Source organism: Diadema antillarum, unplaced genomic scaffold (assembly GCF_040938485.1).
Source record: "Diadema antillarum isolate AM-2024a unplaced genomic scaffold, OU_Dant_1.0 seq00001738_RagTag, whole genome shotgun sequence".
NCBI lineage: Eukaryota > Metazoa > Echinodermata > Echinoidea > Diadematoida > Diadematidae > Diadema > Diadema antillarum.
Window position 1 is genome coordinate 118,625 of NW_027272422.1, and position 22,899 is coordinate 141,523.

Below are 22,899 nucleotides of genomic sequence, written 5' to 3' on the forward strand. Positions count from 1 at the left end.
GAAAGAAAGTACAAACTCAGGAAAAGTGTGAACTGAGAAAAGAGGCTCTAAAGTACAGTGTCTATTCAAGCGCTTAATCTGTACCAAACCGTGCTGGCTGTGCGATGAGTGGGACAAAAAACAGCAAGTAAACCGCCAGAGTAACAGCAATGAAGGGATTATCAGATTAAACTGAATTTAAGCATGCCTTATTAGCAAAATTTGTCCATAATTAATGCCAACTTTCCAAGCAGTTGCACAATCCTTTCAAAAGTTATTAGAGTTGAAAGTGAAGAGTGTGGACAAGGTTTTTCAGAAATGAAAAAGAGATTCTAAAGACACACCTAATCACACTATTCTACCAAAAATGTTCGAGATAAACTACTAAAAAAACACACTTTCCTGCCCGTTTCATGATACCAGATTTTAGCATAATGTAAAATAAGACCCGCTCTTTCAGAAAATATGAAAAAGTCAAGTTCGGCTAGGTTGACCCATTTCACTTATTTTCAGTCCCCACGCAAAATCAGTGTGTGCGACTTTATGTTCGTTTTGAGGTGCACCGTCACATATGTAACTTGGCACGGTGAGCAACTCCCATTTTAATACAATTTTCACATTTTGTCATCAGCAATGATCTGATCAAAATATAGCTGTTGAAATGTAACATACAAATTTGCTGGGTACAAGTCTACATTTACATACCTCTGTTGCATGCAAGCTGTGAGTCATGGAAGAGGAAGCATCAAAAGAAGGCAAAAACCAGATGATTTTGACTGGGTGTATACAATAAACAATCACCTTTTCCCAAACCTTTTCCATCAGTAACTGTTGTCACGGTAAATACTTCAAAAGATACCAAGAAAATGTACAGAAGCACTTGAGTATTGCTGCAACACCTTCACTGTCCTAACTAGAAGGGAATGGATGGATTACACTGCTTTAGCATGTCCGCTGCTATCTTCACTCACCTAGATTTTCAGATTTACCTCGCTTTCTTCTTGAGATCTACAGAAAAATGACACAGTAATTTCAAAATTACTCCCAAATATTCTTATCATGCAGTGAAAGAAGTATGATTGGTACTTATACTTTGCCCAGTTGTGGACTCTTTAATTGCACTTGTTAAACATTATAAAAAAATTCTGCATTTGACTAACTGCAAATCCCTAAGTAATTTCTGTATGAACAGCATCAGGTTGATCTCATAATTCTTCGACTTCAACAAATTCTGAAGACATTTAGTACAGAGGCTTGACACTTTTATATGGTCTAAGATATTTCTGGAACAAGTCAGTATCAAATTTCTATGATCTTTTTTGATAATATCACAAATGTGTCATGTTGGGGTGCCAACTTTGCTGCAGTTATTAGGTGATACGCTATCAGCGTATCACCTATTGTGATTGTCAAAATTTCTCTTTTTTTTTTATTCTTCTTTCTTTCTGCCACATTTTGTGTCGTCAATATCTCAACAATGACATTACGGAATAACATAACATTTTCAGTCAACATGTCTCATAACAATATCTAGCCACAATAAGGTTTTCATGACAGTAACATATCTATGACGTCATCTAGGCGCCATTTTGTGATTTTCGGACCTTGTCACATGATCGATCATAACTTCATAACTAGATATCATTTCTGTATCATTTTCGGTGGACATAAAGTTCAGGTCAGGCTCTATCTTACGTTTTAACGCTAGTTACCAAGGTCATCATTACGCGCGCGTATGCGCGCGTCAAAATTTTAAAAGGCTCAAAACGACTTCCCAATGGGAAATCTCGAAGTTTCAGATAATTCTAAGCGTTTCAAACATTTTCTCGCGTGCGCGTCCGTCCGCGCAATTTCGCGCGCAGAGGGCGTAACCAACATGAAAATGCAATTTTTTTGACTGATTTGGATTTCTGATACTTTGAGTAACAATATCCATTGATTTCCGATCGATTTTGACCTATAACAAAGGAATGCACTGGCGTCAAAGTTGAAATTCCGCGCGCGCGTCTTTCTGCAAATATAGTGAAAAAACATGTTTTTGTTTATGTCGCCATAGCTCTTTAAATCGTCCATTGAACCTTTAAATCGTCCAATATTTCTATTGCATATTACAAAAGCATATGAATTGGAAATAACGTTTCAAGTACCAATATTGCCAGGAAAACTCATGACGTCATCATATCATCATCTGAAATCAAAAAAGTGGAATTAATTTTTTTGAGGTACTCTTTCTGACATTCATTTACTCGTATCTCTATTGTTTAAGCTTAATATCACCCCAAATTCAGATATGTCTTACTTTGAACATTTGCCTTTCAAGTCCATGTCATGGTTTTGAAATTTGATGACGTCATCATACTTTAAATTGTGATTAAAGGTAAAGACGCAAAATCGGACAAGTTTACGTGTTATGTCTATGGGAGGTGATTTTTTTAAAAACCATACATTGACTTGACAACGTTTAAGCACCTTTATCTCAGATGATTTTGCTTCATTTCCTCTGAAAATTAAAGGGGAAGGCTAGTAACTGATCAGTGGGAATCAGTGGAAATGCTGGGAGATGATTGTTCCAATCCTTATGGGATTCATTCAAGAGTTCATTGTATATCTATAGTTGTGTGAAAATGATTTGCTTCAGAATGGTCTCATATTCAAGTAATGTGCAGTTTAATGATTCCAGGTTAGCGTCCCTGGTCAGTGACGGAGCATTAATCTGCACATTACTTGAATATGAGACCGTTCTGAAGCAAATCATTTTCACACAACAATAGATACACAATGAACTCTTGAATGAATCCCATAAGGATTGGAACAATCATCTCCCAGCATTTCCACTGATTCCCACTGATCAGCTACTAGCCTTCCCCTTTAAGTATGTTGTAGCTGTGACAATAAGCTGCAGTAATCATGCATTTTATTCTTTGAAATCTCCTCATCAGGTTGACAATTTTGCAATTTAAAACTGAAAATGAGAATGGAATGCGGACGAAACGATTCCTGATTCATCTTTCACGTACATAAGTTTACGTTCCTCTAATTTTCTCGTCGAGACGTATGGCCGAGTGGTTAGAGGTGTCGTCATAGAAACGTGAGGTTGCACACGTACGGGTTCGAACCTCACAAGAGCACGAAAGAAAATAATAATTTTTTTTTTACTTTTTTTCTTCAATGGAGTACTACACCTTCGTCCATGTAGAAGTCACGTTCGCATGTAAACACACCTATACGCACACACTCACACAGTATCCCTTTGTATATCGTTGGAGACTGCATTGCTTCGACTGCTGCAAAATATTGCAGGCTGGGCTTTTCAAGCTGATCATGGTATATTGTAAGAAAATGAAATTTGTTCATATCAATTCAGTAACACAATGTAGTCGTGGTTACTTTGTGCTGATTTTATACATGTAAGAAGCTATACATTGTAAAAAAAGGTATTTGAATTGTTCCTTTAAGTCAGTCTTCTGTATTGATGATTATTTGTCAATTAGTGGTTTTTGTGGAGTTTCAGATAATGATAAAAAGTATGTATGATAAGTGCAGCGATACTTTCTACAGTTAGTTCAAAGTTGTGTTACAGAGGTTTGATACATACATTTAGCATTGTGTTTGTGTGTCCACGTGTGTATACAGGTTGGCCATATGGCACATTCTAGACAATAAATCTTAATTAATTAGCAAACGCGATCAGCTATGGAACTGAATATGGTACTAATGTATGATGTTCATGATTCTCATTAAACTGTGACGAGTTTAAAGAGATAGCTTAACTGTGTGTAAAAATAAAGCAATAATAAGGAAATTTTAAGGGAATTTGATAACCATGCCTACAATAATTTCATACAGGTACTAATAGCTGCCTCATATTCATGTGATTGATCGTCATGTCAATAGCAAACTGACAACGTACGATTAATATATTATACATTAAACAACTGTCTTTCAAATCCATATCGATGTTTTCTAGTTTGATGACGTCATCATACTTTAAATTGTGATAAAAGTAAAGACACAAAATCGGACAAGTTTACGTGTTATGTCTATGGGAGGTGATTTTTTTTAAAACCATGCATTGACTTGACAACGTTTAAGCACCTCTATCTCAGCTGATTTTGCTTCATTTCCTCTGAAACTTTAGTATGTTGTAGCTGAGACAATAAGCTGCAGTAATCATGCATTTTATTCTTTGAAATCTCCTCATCAGATTGACAATTTTGCAGTTTAAAACTGAAAATGAAAATGGAATGTGGACAAAACGATTCCTCATGTATCTTTCACATACATAAGTTTACGTTCCCCATATTTTCTCGTCGAGACGTATGGCCGAGTGGCTAAAGGCGACGTCTCAGAGACGTAAGGTTGCGGGTTCGAACCCCACAAGATCACGAAACAAAATACTTAGCTATTTTACTTTTTTTTCTTCAATTTTGTATTACATATTCGTCCATGTAGAAATCACGTACGTATATAAACGCACCTATACACACACACAGACACACACACACGCCATATCCCTCTTTTTTGTTTGTTGGAGACCACATTGCTTCGACTGCAGCACAATTTTGCAGGTTGACTTTGTCAAACCGATCATAGTATGTAATGACGACGACAGAGGTGTTGTACTTTGAACAATTGTCTTTCAAGACGATGTCATTGTTTTGTAATTTGATGACGTCATTACACTGAAAATTGTGATTAAAGGCAAGGTATCAAAACCAGCCGATTATAGGTTTTATGTCTGCGGGACGTATTTTTCCCAAGTTGCCAGAAATGGCATAGCGACCTCAGTCATTACAAGGCCGCTTTTCCGTCTAGCAATGCAATAGATGTTCACACGGCCACGTTGGTTGAGTGGGCATTGACTTTCCCCCTGTTATATCTATACATTGTTTTTTTTTTTGTCTTACCATTTCCGTGGATGACCCGTGGCCGAGTGGTTACAGAAACGGTTTCGCATGTACGCTCAATATAACTTCAAGGTGCCTATATCACATTCTTTTCTTTGTCGATCACAGATGACTGTCATCTGATGACCACAAGCGTATCACCTAACTCGTCCTCAATGTGACGAGTTTTCATGTCTCGTTTATTCTTCTTTCTTTCTGCCACATTTTGTGTCGTCAATATCTCAACAATGACATTACGGAATAACATGACATTTTCAGTCAACATGTCTCATAACAATATCTAGCCACAATAAGGTTTTCATGACAGTAACATATCTATGACGTCATCTAGGTGCCATTTTGTGATTTTCGGACCTTGTCACATGATCGATCATAACTTCATAACTAGATATCATTTCTGTATCATTTTCGGTGGACATAAAGTTCAGGTCAGGCTCTATCTTACGTTTTAACGCTAGTTACCAAGGTCATCATTACGCGCGCGTATGCGCGCGTCAAAATTTTAAAAGGCTCAAAACGACTTCCCAATGGGAAATCTCGAAGTTTCAGACAATTTTAAGCGTTTCAAACATTTTCTCGCGTGCGCGTCCGTCCGCGCAATTTCGCGCGCAGAGGGCATAACTAACATGAAAATGCAATTTTTTTGACCGATTTGGATTTCTAATACTTTGAGTAACAATATTCATTGATTTCCGATCGATTTTGACCTATAACAAAGGAATGCACTGGCGTCAAAGTTGAAATTCCGCGCGCGCGTCTTTCTGCAAATATAGTGAAAAAAAATGTCTTTGTTTATTTCGCCATAGCTCTTTAAATCGTCCATTGACCCTATATTTCTCTTGCATATTACAAAAGCATATGAATTGGAAATAACGTTTCAAGTACCGATTTTGCCAGGAAAACTCATGACGTCATCATATCATCATCTGAAATCAAAAAAGTGGAATTAAATTTTTTGAGGTACTGTTTCTGACATTCATTTGCTCGTATCTCTATTGTTTAAGCTTAATATTACCCCAAATTGAGATATGTTTTGCTTTGAACATTTGCCTTTCAAGTCCATGTCATGGTTTTGAAATTTGATGACGTCATCATACTTTAAATTGTGATTAAAAGTAAAGACACAAAATCGGACAAGTTTACGTGTTATGTCTATGGGAGGTGATTTTTTTTTAAACCATGCATTGACTTAACAACGTTTAAGCACCTTTATCTCAGCTGATTTTGCTTCGTTTCCTCTGAAACTTTAGTATGTTGTAGCTGAGACAATAAGCTGCAGTAATCATGCATTTTATTCTTTGAAATCTCCTCATCAGATTGACAATTTTGCAGTTTAAAACTGAAAATGAAAATGGAATGTGGACAAAACGATTCCTCATGTATCTTTCACATACATAAGTTTACGTTCCCCATATTTTCTCGTCGAGACGTATGGCCGAGTGGCTAAAGGCGACGTCTCAGAGACGTAAGGTTGCGGGTTCGAACCCCACAAGATCACGAAACAAAATACTTAGCTATTTTACTTTTTTTTCTTCAATTTTGTATTACATATTCGTCCATGTAGAAATCACGTTCGTATATAAACGCACCTATACACACACACAGACACACACACACGCCATATCCCTCTTTTTTGTTTGTTGGAGACCACATTGCTTCGACTGCAGCAAAATTTTGCAGGTTGACTTTGTCAAACCGATCATAGTATGTAATGATGACGACTGAGGTGTTGTACTTTGAACAATTGTCTTTCAAGACGATGTCATTGTTTTGTAATTTGATGACGTCATTACACTGAAAATTGTGATTAAAGGCAAGGTATCAAAACCAGCCGATTATAGGTTTTATGTCTGCGGGACGTATTTTTCCCAAGTTGCCAGAAATGGCATAGCGACCTCAGTCGTTACAAGGCCGCTTTTCCGTCTAGCAATGCAATAGATGTTCACACGGCCACGTTGGTTGAGTGGGCATTCACTTTCCCCCTGTTATATCTATACATTGTTGTTTTTTTTTGTCTTACCATTTCCGTGGATGACCTGTGGCCGAGTGGTTACAGAAACGGTTTCACATGCACGCTCAATATAACTTCAAGGTGCCTATATCACATTCTTTTCTTTGTCGATCACAGATGACTGTCATCTGATGACCACAAGCGTATCACCTAACTCGTCCTCAATGTGACGAGTTTTCATGTCTCGTTATTCTTCTTTCTTTCTGCCACATTTTGTGTCGTCAATATCTCAACAATGACATTACGGAATGACATGACATTTTCAGTCAACATGTCTTATAACAATATCTAGCCACAATAAGGTTTTCATGACAGTAACATATCTATGACGTCATCTAGGCGCGATTTTGTGATTTTCGGACCTTGTCACATGATCGATCATAACTTCATAACTAGATATCATTTCTGTATCATTTTCGGTGGACATAAAGTTCAGGTCACGCTCTATCTTACTTTTTAACGCTAGTTATCCAGGTCTTCATTACGCGCGCGTACGCGCGCGTCAAAATTTTAAAAGGCTCAAAACGACTTCCCAATGGGAAATCTCGAAGTTTCAGACAATTTTAAGCGTTTCAAACATTTTTTCGCGTGCGCGTCCGTCCGCGCAATTTCGCGCGCAGAGGGCGTAACCAACATGAAAATGCAATTTTTTTGACTGATTTGGATTTCTGATACTTTGAGTAACAATATCCATTGATATCCCATCGATTTTGACCTATAACAAAGGAATGCACTGGCGTCAAAGTTGAAATTCCGCGCGCGCGTTTTTCTGCAAATATAGTGAAAAAACATGTTTTTGTTTATGTCGCCATAGCTCTTTAAATCGTCCTGTGACCCTATATTTCTATTGCATATTACAAAAGCATATGAATTGGAAATAACGTTTCAAGTACCAATATTGCCAGGAAAACTCATGACGTCATCATATCATCATCTGAAATCAAAAAAGTGGAATTAATTTTTTTGAGGTACTGTTTCTGACATTCATTTGCTCGTATCTCTGTTGTTTAAGCTCAATATTATCCCAAATTCAGATATGTTGTACTTTGAACATTTGCCTCTCAAGTCCATGTAATGATTTTGAAATATGATGACGTCATCATACTAGAAATTGTGATTAAAGGTAAAGACTCAAAATCAGACAAGTTTACGTGTTATGTCTATGGGAGGTGATTTTTTTTTCAAACCATGCATTGACTTGACAACGTTTAAGCACCTTTACCTCACCTAATTTTGTTTCATTTCCTCTGAAACATAAATATGTTGTAGCTGAGACAATAAGCTTTAGTAATCATGCATTTTATGTTTTCAAATCTCCTCATCAGGTTGATAATTTTGTAGTTTAAATCTGAAAATGAGAATACAATCTGTACGGAACGATTCCCAATTTTTCTTTGCAACTATATATTGATCGAATCCACGCTGCCACTTGTGGGAAGTTGAATAGCGCCATCACAAGGCAACACACTCACGATGGTATTTAGATTTAAGTTTCGCACTCGATCTTCAGGACAGCCATGTGGCATAATCGGTTAGCGCGCTGGTTGTTCATAACGCCATACCGGAAGGCGAGAGGTTCGACTCCCGCAGGACTTTCATCCGTTCTTTCTTTTTTTCTCTTTTTTTCGGCAGTTCAGCTTTACTCCGATATCATTTATCGTATTATTTTATCAAGTGTACGTAACCCGTGAACACGGCTGCTCTATTTCCCTTGTTTTGTATTGGAGTTTGGAGATTGGGTTTGCTTCATTAATTTTGTCACACTTAATGTTGTAAATTGCCCCCTGTTACAGTGTCCCGCTTACCACCTTTCGTTTGCTCTTTCCTTTTCTCTTCATTGGTTATTGTTATACTGTAACAGGATAGGTGGTAGGAACATGTACGTTTAAATAACTGGCAGGAATGGGAGCTGAATTGATTAACTCTAGTCCAGGTGTATGGCGTCTCGCTCATCTCTTTGAAATTCCAGGTTGTTATTGTTTGACCCAATAACGGAGTTGTAGACAGGTTTTATGTTGCTATAGAGGTATCTTGTGCAACATGAATAGAAGGCATCACTGTTTAGTAGTAGTAATGAACTTTTTCATGTTGTAAATGATATAAAGATATGAATTTCATATCTAATCTTCGGGACAGCCGTGTGGCTTTATAGTCGCTTAGCGCGCTGCATGGTCATTATGCACTACCTTAGGACGAGATGTTCGGGACCCGCAGGACGCTATTATTTTTTTTCTCTCTCTCTTTCTTTGTTTTTCTTGTGGCAGTTCAGCTTCATTCCGATGTCATTACCCCACGACACACAGTCACTCAGGTTCCCTTTTTTTGTCGGAGGCTGGAGGATGGATTTGCTTCATTTATCATACGTAATGTTGTAAAGTGCCCTTGGTATACAGTGCCCCGCTTGCCACCTTTCGTTTTCTCTTTCCTTTTCTCAACGTTTGTTCCTGTTACACTGCACAAGACAGGTCGGAAAATAATTTACATAACTCAACTGGAGCAGGAATGGCAACTGAATAAATTAATTCTAGGCCAGGTGTATGGCGTCTCGCTCGTCTCTTTGAAATTCCAGGTTGTTATTGTTTGACCCAATAACGGAATTGTAGACAGGTTTTATGTTGCTATAGAGGTATCTTGTGCCACATGAGGAGAAAGCATCACTGTTTAGTAGTAGTAATGAACTTTTCCATGTCCCTCCATGTCAGTTATAGTGTGTTCAAAGGGGTTGTGTGTCTATCTGCCAAAGAAAAGGAAAACCTTATTTTAGTCATGGCTGTTTCTCTATACGTAGACGTAGGTAATGAGTGTTGTTGGTATCTGAGCAGTGAATAACACAGCATCAGGCTAAAATCCCCCTTAGTTATACGCGCTAAGCGTTCAATTTGATATATCTTTATTATTTTATGTAGTCAATCACTGCTAATGGAGTTACAGAATTATGTTATGACACCTTTCACTGAAAGTTTGTAAAGCAAAGTTTATGGACAAGGCAAGCAATTGTACATGAATAATACCAATTATTTCAGAGGGAAATTATGGTATACCTAAATGTAAGGGTATCATTGCTTTGGAATTGCTGAGACAATAATCTAGGCACGAGGGCTTCCACTTCTAATAACTGATCCCTTTGAAGATGTGTCGGTCACGAGTGATCGTCATGATTCATCTTTCACGTAGAAGCTTCCGTTCCACACTCTTGGTTCGAGAAGACTTACACCATCATACTTCAAATTGTTATTAAAGGTAAAGACTCAAAATCGGACAAGTTTACGTGTATTGTCTATGGGAGGTGATTTTTTTTTAAACCATGCATTGACTTAACAACGTTTAAGCACCTTTATCTCAGCTGATTTTGCTTCGTTTCCTCTGAAACTTTAGTATGTTGTAGCTGAGACAATAAGCTGCAGTAATCATGCATTTTATTCTTTGAAATCTCCTCATCAGTTTGACAATTTTGCAGCTTAAACCTGAAAATGAAAATGGAATGTGGACAAAACGATTCCTCATGTATCTTTCACATACATAAGTTTACGTTCCCCATATTTTCTCGTCGAGACGTATGGCCGAGTGGATAAAGGCGACGTCTCAGAGACTTGAGGTTGCGGGTTCGAACCCCACAAAATCACGAAACAAAATACTTAGCTATTTTACTTTTTTTTTCTTCAATTTTGTATTACATATTCGTCCATGTAGAAATCACGTTCGTACATAAACGCACCTACACACACACACAGACACACACACACACGCCATATCCCTCTTTTTTGTGTGTTGGAGACCACATTGCTTCGACTGCAGCAAAATTTTGCAGGTTGACTTTGTCAAACCGATCATAGTATGTCATGACGACGACTGAGGTGTTGTACTTTGAACAATTGTCTTTCAAGACGATGTCATTGTTTTGTAATTTGATGACGTCATTACACTGAAAATTGTGATTAAAGGCAAGGTATGAAAACCAGCCGATTATAGGTTTTATGTCTGCGGGACGTATTTTTCCCAAGTTGCCAGAAATGGCATAGCGACCTCAGTCGTTACAAGGCCGCTTTTCCGTCTAGCAATGCAATAGATGTTCACATGGCCACGTTAGTTGAGTGGGCATTGACTTTCCCCCTGTTATATCTATACATTGTTGTTGTTTTTTTCTTACCATTTCCGTGGATGACCCGCGGCCGAGTGGTTACAGAAACGGTTTCGCATGCACGCTCAATATAACTTCAAGGTGCCTATATTACATTCTTTCTTGTCGATCACAGATGACCGTCATCTGATGACCACAAGCGTATCACCTAACTCGTCCTCAATGTGACGAGTTTTCATGTCTCGTTTTTTATTAGGTGATACGCTATCAGCGTATCACCTATTGTGATTGTCAAAATTTCTCTTTTTAGGTGATACGCTATCAGCGTATCACCTATTGTGATTGTCAAAATTTCTCTTTTTAGGTGATACGCTTTTAGCGTATCACCTATTGTGTTTGTCAAAATCTTCCTTTCTTTCTTTTTATTCTTCTTTCTTTCTGGCACATTTTGTGTCGTGAATATCTCAACATTGACATGACGGAATAACATGACATTTTCAGTCAACATGTCTCATGACAATATCTAGCCACAATAAGGTTTTCATGACAGTAACGTATCTATGACGTCATCTAGGCGCCATTTTGTGATTTTCGGACATGTTACATGATCGATCATAACTTCATAACTAAAGGACATTTCTGTATCATTTTCGGTGGACATAAAGTTCAGGTGACGCTCTATCTTACTTTGTAATGCTAATTACCAAGGACATCTTTACGCGCGCGTACGCGCGCGTCAAACTTTTTAAAGGCTCAAAACAACTTCCCAATGGGAAATCTCGAAGTTTCAGACAATTTTAAGCGTTCCGCGCGTTCACGTCCGTCCGCGCATTTCCGCGCGCAGTGCGCGTAAGTAACATGAAAATGCACATTTTTTGACAGATTTGGATTCCTGATACATTAAGTAACAATATCCATTGATTTCCGATCAATTACGACCTATAACAAGGGAATGCGCTGGCGTCAAAGTTGAAATTTCGTGTGCGCGTCTATGTGGAAATATAGCGAAAAACATGTCTTTGTTTATTTCGCCATAGCTCTTTAAAACGTCAGGTGACCCTATGTTTTTATTGCATATTACAAAAGCATATGAATTGAAAATAACGTTTCAAGTATCAATATTTCCCTAAATACATTATGACGTCATCATATCATCATCTGAAATCAAAAAAGTGGAATTAATTTTTTTGAGGTACTGTTTCTGACATTCATTTGCTCGTATCTCTGTTGTTTAAGCTCAATATTATCCCAAATTCAGATATGTTGTACTTTGAACATTTGTCTTTCAAGTCCATGTCATGGTTTTGAAATTTGATGACGTCATCATACCTTAAATTGTGATTAAAAGTAAAGACTCAAAATCGGACAAGTTTACGTGTTATGTCTATGGGAGGTGATTTTTTTTTAAACTATGCATTGACTTGACAACGTTTAAGCACCTTTATCTCAGCTGATTTTGCTCCATTTCCTCTGAAACTTTAGTATGTTGTAGCTGAGACAATAAGCTGCAGTAATCATGCATTTTATTCTTTGAAATCTCCTCATCAGATTGACAATTTTGCAGTTTAAAACTGAAAATGAAAATGGAATGTGGACAAAACGATTCCTCATGTATCTTTCACATACATAAGTTTACGTTCCCCATATTTTCTCGTCGAGACGTATGGCCGAGTGGCTAAAGGCGACGTCTCAGAGACGTAAGGTTGCGGGTTCGAACCCCACAAGATCACGAAACAAAATACTTAGCTATTTTACTTTTTTTTCTTCAATTTTGTATTACATATTCGTCCATGTAGAAATCACGTTCGTATATAAACGCACCTATACACACACAGACACACACACACGCCATATCCCTCTTTTTTGTGTGTTGGAGACCACATTGCTTCGACTGCAGCAAAATTTTGCAGGTTGACTTTGTCAAACCGATCATAGTATGTAATGACGACGACTGAGGTGTTGTACTTTGAACAATTGTCTTTCAAGACGATGTCATTATTTTGTAATTTGATGACGTCATTACACTGAAAATTGTGATTAAAGGCAAGGTATGAAAACCAGCCGATTATAGGTTTTATATCTGCGGGACGTATTTTTCCCAAGTTGCCAGAAATGGCATAGCGACCTCAGTCGTTACAAGGCCGCTTTTCCGTCTATCAATGCAATAGATGTTCACACGGCCACGTTAGTTGAGTGGGCATTGACTTTCCCCCTGTTATATCTATACATTGTTGTTGTTTTTTTGTCTTAGGGCAAGTCCAAGATAACACGCGCGTTACGTATGGGACATTCAGAGACTTTCATGACCTGAAAAATAGTGTTAATGGCTTTTGACCATATTAAACTTTATCATGGTGATTGATATCTAGGAGAAGTATGATCATGCAAAAAGTGGAGAAAAATGACCTTCACATTTATATTCTAGAAGAGAAAATATGTGCCGTTACGTATGGGACCAGAAAATTTTTGTTTTTTTGAACATTTTTTTCAACCTCAAAACTCTCTGAAAGTATTTCATTCTACAACTTGTAACTCACTGTGATGAAAGTCACAACACTCAAGATTATCACAGGTAAGTTTCGTGTCATTAGGTAAAAAGTTCTAATTACAGGTTCTAATTAAAGACAGACATGACGTGTTACGTATGGGACAGTTACGTATGGGACAGTTTGTCCCCCATTCATTTAGTGTGTGAAGAACCATGTTTATGGGTATTTTGCATAATTATTGAAGTAAAATCAGTTGAAACTACTCAAATACTGATCCAGATTGTCAAGGAAACAATATTTCCCAAATATTCACCATCCTAATCATATTCAATCATATTTTTATATTTTTATGACCAACCTGAGTATGCATGCCCCTTGTCCCCCATTCGTTTAGTGTGTGGAGAGACTTGTTTATGGGTATTTTGCAAAATAATTTTGCAAAATACCCATAAACAAATTTTTGCATAATTATTGAAATGGAATCAGTTGACACTACTCAAATACTGATCCAGATTGACAAGGGAACAATATTCCCCAAATATTTACCATCATAATCATATTTAATCATATTCTATATTTCTATGACCAACCTGAGTATGTACATGTGTGCCCTATTTTTATCAGGATAGTTACTACTGAAAACTTGAATAGTTGAAGGTGTTTACTTCCATTGATGAAGGGCAGTTTGCCATTTCGTTTCAATAAAAAACAACTTGACACAAGAAATATTAATTTTTATAAATAAGCAATACCTGCTGCATGGAACCCCAGTGATCGAGTAGATTACCCATGAATTTTGTTGTGGCTATTATTGAAACCTGAATAAGGACAATTTGTGTATCACTTGCAATAAAAAAAAAAAATCATTTTACTTTATATTCTGTTTAAATATTTATATCACAACCATTTCAACTTGGATCTCCATCACTTAACTTTGAATTCCTCTAGTCTTAGGATTGTATGCTCTTTAGTAATTCATATAATTAGTTTCCAATCATCTCATTAAATGTTGAAAACTGAATCCCCATTTCCACAAAAAACTATACCATCCCTTTAATGCTGATTTTTCATTGTGTATTTTGCCATTTTCCCCTCCCCCTTTCAGAAAATTGTTCAGTCAAGTACATGTATTGTTTAAAGTGTCTATAACTCAAAAAGTAGCTACAATGTTGGGATGCTTTCTTCAGGATGATTGACCATTTGTGTACTGAGAGACCTTCCCAGCTAGCTACATGCATTCACATGCATTATGTATGAGGATGTCCCATACGTAACGCATTTGTCCCATACGTAACATTATTTCAATGCCTAATAAAAAATATTCCTTTTACTGTTTTTTCTTTTTTCTATGGTATTTAATTTCTCTAAACAATAAATTAGAACTTTCCAAAAGGGCATTAATATAACCTTAGCAATTTCAGAAAAAACCTAAAAAAATGACCTCAATTTGTTACGTATGGGACATGTCATGATAGGACACGAGCTAATTTGCATAATCATTTGCATAATCCCTAAATTTTCATACCAAGTTAAACTATTTGATGAACTTCTTATGTCCACATATTAATCAAATATCATTTGCTTTCCTTTGAATTAATATGAATTTTTATAAATGTCCCATACGTAACGCTGTGTTTCACATTTATGCAAATGAAGCCCTTGAAATTTGCATAAATTTACGTAATATAATTTTTTCCTCCATGGAAATCAAAACTTCAACTCATAAGCTTCAAAATGATACCAAACATGTCAATATTGAGCAAAGATGAAATTTTGCCTTCTGAGGGGACCTTATCTTGGACTTGCCCCTTACCATTTCCGTGGATGACCCGTGGCCGAGTGGTTACAGAAACGGTTTCGCATGCACGCTCAATATAACTTCAAGGTGCCTATATCACATTCTTTTCTTGTCGATCACAGATGACCGTCATCTGATGACCACAGATGACCGTCATCTGATGACCACAAGCGTATCACCTAACTCGTCCTCAATGTGACGAGTTTTCATGTCTCGTTATTTTTTTCTTTGCATCAAATTTTCTTCTGCTAACAATGAATCCTGATCTTTTTAAATAGAACTTGACTTGTAATCTCATCCCAATCCCTAGGGAAAAAGAAGCAATGATGTGTCACCAAAGGGTAAAAGGTAGCTTGGTCTTCATTTTCAAGCTGTTGCTGCACGTGAAATACACTGTATAGTTCAACAAATCACTACAGCACCCATGAGAAACTAATGACTGGTCTGCACAAATAGGATATATCTAACAACGTGGACTATTAAATTCAACGATAACGACCTTGGAAATATGTACACAGAAAGAACCGACAGTGGAAAATTACTTGCTCTGAACCTCATTTGATGACCTATATAATGTTCACGAACACTAGAAATGGTGCTAGCACAGCTCCCATGCACGTGGCTGTCTTTTCAATACAGTTCCCCTGTCATGTAACAAGTATAAATCCTTGCAGATGCTAGACTCTTCTAATCAACCTCTAAAGAGAGGGGGACAGGCTGTAGTTTGAACACAAACATCTTACAGTATAAAGTCACAGTAAATACACATAGGCAAGTGACACAGCAAATTCATTGTCTTTACATTACTCTTGAAAGGCTAATATGTGATGGTAGAAAAAATGGTATAGTCCTGACATACCTGAACCCTGGTTGTACTGACATTTCCATCGATGCTTTTGTTGGAACTCGACTTCGAAGATCTCTTTGGTCTACGAACTGAGGAAGTGGATTTCCCAGGCATGGTGACTTTCTCTGCAGTAAAGGGTAATACTGTACGGGTACACAATGGTTTGAGAAGAAAAACAAACACAAAAAAACGAGAAATGTCACTGCGGAGACTGGTATGTCAGCACATCATTCTCCCAATTAATAGGTCTACAGAACATCTTGCCACTGTGAGACAACAGCTGCACATGATTGGCAAATAACACCAATTTTTGGACAACACTTTGAACCATTTTTAAAATAGTGAAATTTTCTTGACCTTGAACCTTGAATGGGTAATCCTTGCAGCAGCTCGTAGAAAGCTAAACTGGGATGGACTGTGCGATGACGACATTGGCCGACGATGCTTTAAGGTGCTTTTACTATTTACAATAAAATGGCATGTGCATTGCACAAATAAAAATTAGGCTGTCAGGCTTACAGCATTTGGATCCTATCAGGAGGCTCCAACTTTCTGATGATTGGTAGGGCAGCCTTTTGGAAGGTATCAACAGAAGGTGCAGTGACAGCATTGCTTGGTAGGTGGCTCCAGATCCATACAGTACTTGGATAGAAGGAATATTTGTATGGGTCAATTGAAGATTCTGGTATCATGTATTTGAGTTTGTGGTCAAGTCTGCCTATATAAGAGGCTGGAAAGATGGAGGGCAGAAGTGAGATGTTGACAAGGTTGTAGTGGACTCTGTAGAACATGGTGCATTGTGCAGCGAGGCATCGTGTGTGCAGTGTGTCCCATCCCAGTTTGGCATTGGATACAAGGGCTGTGGAGGAAGTACACCATCCGTAATCTTGGTGAACAAAGCAAGCAGCTGCTTTATGGACTCCTTCAAGGCCTTGTGCTGTGCTAGTGTAGTATGGATTCCATGCCTCAGATCCATACTCTAGCTGTGGGCTACCTTTGACCCCATGACCCAAATTTTCCCTATAGCATCATTGTGCAGTAATGCGTTTTACATACCGGTACCAAATTTAAATAGGCGGATACATTGTGTCATTATTAAGGCATACATTAACCTGTATGGAGAAAATATTGTAATTTCACCGGGAAGTACTGTAATTTTAGCATTTCAACCAGACCGTTGACTTCATGACTTAAACTTCCCATGACAACCATTCAATCTAAAACTAGGTGGTCGATGAGTAGTAGACTATTATAATAGTATTACTCATCAACTACCTACAGATAGATTGTATAAACAGACCGACCATTTTTAGACCAACCATCTTCGCGCAATGGCTTTCTTGTGTATAGAAATAAAATCAAAAGTACTTGTGCAACAGGGTGCAACATGCTAGAATATTCAAACCCTAATACAAATCAAGAGAAATGAGGAGGGAACAGGTAATACCATGAGGAAACAGTAGGAAAAAGAATTAGGGTTCGAAAATCCTCACTAGTTGAGGATAAGGCTAGGGCTTTTTAGGTTTACAAACTTTATCAACAGAGAACAGGCAGTCAGTTAAAATGATGAGCTTGCACTGGTGCACAGAAAAAAAATGTCACTTGTATTTGTAGCCGAGAATTCCGCACATACACTATTGTACATTACAAGTCAACAATCTGAGCCCGGGATATGGATCTGTGGTACAGTAGGTACTTTCTGTCACGTGGTGAAATGAAAGTAAGGTGAAAGTCTGAAACCGAGAGATATTTTTCTCAGAAAATAAAGGTTCTACAACTTAAGGTACTGTAGACTATCTAATTAAAAAGCAGTCAATGTGTAGTAAGTCCAACCATATGAGTAGACTTATTTCATTTTCACCTACCCCCGGGGCACTCTTTGTTTACAGTTATACGAACGGGCTGGTCGCAGTTAATTTTCACCATACTTGGATATGGGAGTACTTTTAAAAGTGCCAGCTCTCCTGGCAACACTTCATGGTGGAGACACAGAATATTTTAATTCATTTATCACTCACTGCCTATAAATTAATATAATCTATAGACCTCTAGTCAAGTATAGTAATGTTAGTCATACCAGGTTCTAACACGTTCCACTATGTTACATTGGTAAAATTAACATCATTTTTGTTCTTTTGGCGTTGGCCATAGAATGATGAGGAAACATGACGTGGTGAAGAGGGGAGCAGATGGACAACTAGACTGATGGTATCTGTCATCTTCACAGTGGGCTTCTTATCTGACATTGGGACATGTCTTGGTCTAAACGGGGGGGGGGGGGGGGGGGGGGGGGGGCTGACCAAGACATGTCCCAATGTCAGATAAGAAGCCCACTGTGAAGAGACAGATACCATCAGTCTCACACTAACCCCGGGGCGCTCCTTGTATGGTAAGGGTACCACGTATCATTTTTAGAGTAGTTGTGTATAGAACAAAAAAGTACGCGTGGGATAGTGTCTATGTGCCATACATAAGCTATGAAAATAATATTAAATAACGAAGACAAGAAAAACAAACTTATAAGCAAACTAACAAACTAAACATGGTTCAGTTACACATCCACTTGGTAAATTGCGAACATGACGCATGACTGTAAAATTCACGTGTACACGTGTATTACTTATGGAGGGAGGGGGTGCTGATTGATGTTGAGGTAGACACCTCTTACCCTTTTTAAGCTTTTAAGCCATGCAAAGAAAATGCATCCCATGTTGGCATGTAGTAAAATACTGCTACTTCAGTAGACAGAAAGATCCGTCTGTCCGGAGGACTCTTTTTATATTTTGCCATTAACGCTGTCCTCGTGAAGCCAGACGCAGTCTCCGCGGAACATTCCCCGACGGACAGATACAGACCGATCTTTCGGTCAACTACTTCAGTACAGAGATTCAGAATCAACAGGACGGTTACAATAATCAAAACTGCAGTATTTATGGCATATTGAAAGCAAAACTTACGCAAATTTGTTTTATAAATTACTTTTGGAATAAGTAAAGTAAGCTGCAGATCCATTGCTGGTGACGATAGGTCTAGTGCCAGTAGTGGCAGTCAGTGGTCAGTGGTACCCTCATTAATCATACACAGTCCGAGCTGGTCGCAGTTAAATTTATCACTAGAGGCTTCTATTAGGTCTAGACCTATATAGATTTAGACTTAGATCTAACTATTAGTCTCACGCAGCCACAGACTATTATTGACAGTTTGAAACTAAGCTTAGTTTTCAATGATGCATTAAATTAATTGGATAGAAATGTTCATAAAAATAAAATGCATAACACATGTCATTATTAGACTGTACTGTAGAAACTAGCTTTCTACTTCTAGTTCTAGCCTCTAACCGTTAGCTCTAGATACTGTCTACAATATACAACAGGCAGGGCATATATCTACAGCTATAGGCCTAAACAACTAGAAATAACCCGTTATATTAGGAGTGTAGATCTACTGTAATTGTTACTGTTAATTTCACGAAGCATTTTGGCAGCTGCTACAGTGCACCCCATAATTATAAGTATATGGGACTACACTAACAGTTAGGTAAAATAAAGGTGAGCTTCTCGGATTCGGGTAATTTTACCATACATCTGTAAATGGTGCATAGTGGTGAGCACACAAGTAACCTAACAACAATAACAGCTTACCTATAGCTACGCAATGCATGGATTATTGCATACCTGTTTAACTACTTCACAAACAAGTTATTATGAGGTGCCAGAGTTCCAATCCACAGCCGGCTGGCAAGGGCTGGCTGTGTTGATCATGATGTTCAGGCACGATCAGTCAGTGGCCGCCGCGCGCGCGCCTCGCCCGTGGATTTTATGCGAACCAAACTTCCCGCCGCGCCACGCATAACGTGGACTCGTTATAAGATAAACGGCTCGCCGGGAAATGTAAAAACTCCAATTTTGCAGGAAAAATTCAGTTATTAATGTCTTCATAATAGTAGCACTAACTTAGCTCTATCTTTTTTGGTCCGATAGAAGATTAGGAAAACTCAGGGACTCTGGGGATTTAACTCAGTTTAAGATAACATCACCACTAATTCAGGCATAAAGATGCTATCTGCCAAGTTTGGTGGAAATCAGATTTTTTTTCAAGAAGATGCAGAAAATGTGGAAAATCCCCTCCTCTCCCTCACCACCGCCCCCCCCCCCCCATCATGGCACCCCTGAATCCTTCATAATCAAACATGAAATTTCAGTCATTAATGTCTTCATAGCAATATCTCAGCTCTATCTTTTTCAGTTCAACAGAAATATTAACAAAATCGGATCAGTTTCGGGAACTCAGATCTGAGGCCAACTCCAATGCCCCTAAACTCCAATGCCCCCTCCAATGCCCCCCCTTTTTTGGGGGGGGGGGGGGGATTGCTATAAACCACCTGTTTTATTTCTCATAACACTTCCTGAGTTAATCGGCTGACAAGCAAGCAAAAAAAAAACCCTTCTGGGTTTCATCACCTGACAAGCAAAAAAAAAAAAAGAAAAAAGAAAAAAGGCCTTACAGGTATATACTGTATGTTGGTCATCGTGCAACTTCATGCATACTCTTATTAGAAAAAAAAAAGTAAAACGGGGGGGGGGGGGTTCCTGGTGCATGAGCCCCCCTTTATTTTTTTTCTTTTACCTAAAAAACGAAGAAAACAAAATTAAAGGGGTAGTGTGCACCCGGTGCACCCCCCTTGGATTTGCCACTGCACAAACCTATGGACAGGAAATTAATGTGGATGCAGAGGGTGAAAACTGAAGATGACCAAACATGCTTACTGACTACCAGTATCTCAGTAAATGCATAGTAAGTCTCTTTTTTGGGGGGTGGGGAGGTCAACCTATAGCGTCAATTAAGTTACCACATTTATTCCAAACAAATTTCCATCCTACACAAGATTTATCATTGACTATTTACCATTATCATGTATTGAATTGTTTATGGAGCAACGTACCACTTTCCACGCATGTGGGATCTTTTCGTGCCAAAGAAGGTTTGTTTGTTGTTATATTTTTAATTTACATATCTAGCTTTCATTTTATACCCAAAACACCTTCTCTTTCGCATGTTTTGCACAACTGAATGCTCCTCACTAGTACTGTAAAGTGGATATTTTTTCGCGCGACTAATTTTTCGAGCTTGGCCAGGTAAGAAGAGTTTCGTGTGTTTTTAATTTCGTGGAATCAAGACATCAGCTACTGGAACATATGGCACGCAAAAATATTCGCAAGTTTTTATTTTCGCGCAGCTTCTGGTTGCGCGAAATGCGCGAAGATTTCCACTTTTACAGTACATTGTACCTTTAATGCCTACTTACCCATTTCTCATCTAGTAATCTCTGTTTAATATTTGTCACTCTTAGCTTCTGCTTGTTCTCATGAGAACATCCCCCTCCAGCACCTTTCAAAGCCTAGTAGGCCTACAGCCGTATATGTACCTCGTACTGGCAATTAAATGCACAGATACAAATGTGCCATGTACATGATTATATTTTGGTTGGTTTGTGTTTCTCAATTATGTAAATGTTTTGCAAGTTTATATGTTCATACAAAATATGTTGAAATTGCAGCATACATACACAGGAATGTATGTAAAAAAATACACACACACACACACACACACACACACACACACACACACACACACACACACACACACACACATTCCTGCACATTCACCATGCTTAGCTGAGACATGATGTCACCTACACTGTACAAATAAAAGTAAAAGGTGAAACTACTGATGTCACTACACGACAAGTAAAACTGGTTCAAGTAGCTACCCAAACTCCTTTCAATCTTGAAGCACGCTGCTAACATGCAGCAAACACATTAATTTCTTACACAGATTGCTCCATAATTTTTTTTTTTTTAGATAATATGTAGCTCCACACATTCTGTCAGATAGATTGCTCCACACATTAACTTCTTGGAGAGATTTCTCCACAATAAGTTTATTTTTTGTCATGTTCACACAGATTACAAGCAGTCATATGTGTAACCTAGATGATGATTTTACAATACTTTTATTACAAATATCTATCACAACGATGTCCAAAATCAAACAAGTATTGATTACTGCTTTTCTACAATAATCAAATGTTCTCTTGTACTTGGATTCTCGTACAAATAATATTTTTCTGTTAGTGGACAAAATGATGGCAGAATCACAAATCATAGCATAGATATATGGCAATCAATCTAACACAAGAAATAACACTGCACTGATTAAAGATGTTCACTGGGTACTTCAGATTGTAATATTCCTTACTAGTTTGCCTACTGGCACAGTGCATCCAGTCTAGCTTACTATTCTATGACCGTTGCTAAACAGGTCACCAATTATGATCTCAAACATTGTATTAATCATATGATAATACAAGGTACAATTAACACATCCCAGTCATAAGGTGCTCCAGATGAAGGAAAAAAAAGAGGGGGAGAGGGAGAGAGAGAAACAGAAAAGAGGTTGTTACTACATAAAATAGTTGGACCAATTACCTGCATCCAGGTGAAAGAATCAATCATGAAATAGAGTCTCATGAACACTTTCAATGCCCTACGGCAAGCTCATATCAGGGATAAGTCACATGCCTTCTCCTCTCTACATGGACAACCAGAAAGGAGGTGAAATGCAAGATATTCCCAACATTAGTAGTGAATATGTAAATAATGATCATGTGAAAAGATGGCTTGAAACACCATATACATGTATGTCTATCATGAAATTATGTAATCATCTGCAAATCATGAGGTATTTGGCATTAACTGATAATGGATAGAATATCTCTGCAGTTATCAAG

At 37.9% G+C, this 22,899-nt stretch overlaps 1 long non-coding RNA gene across 1 annotated transcript; it reads right to left on the reverse strand.

Annotated features, from left to right (window-relative positions):
• Nucleotides 1–950: 950 nt before the first annotated feature.
• LOC139711946 (uncharacterized) lies at nucleotides 951–19,872 on the reverse strand. The gene is made up of 3 exons (XR_011709542.1): nucleotides 19,784–19,872; nucleotides 16,122–16,252; nucleotides 951–987 (listed from the first exon to the last, which is right to left on the reverse strand). It is a non-coding gene; the product is annotated as an uncharacterized lncRNA (long non-coding RNA).
• Nucleotides 19,873–22,899: the final 3,027 nt, after the last annotated feature.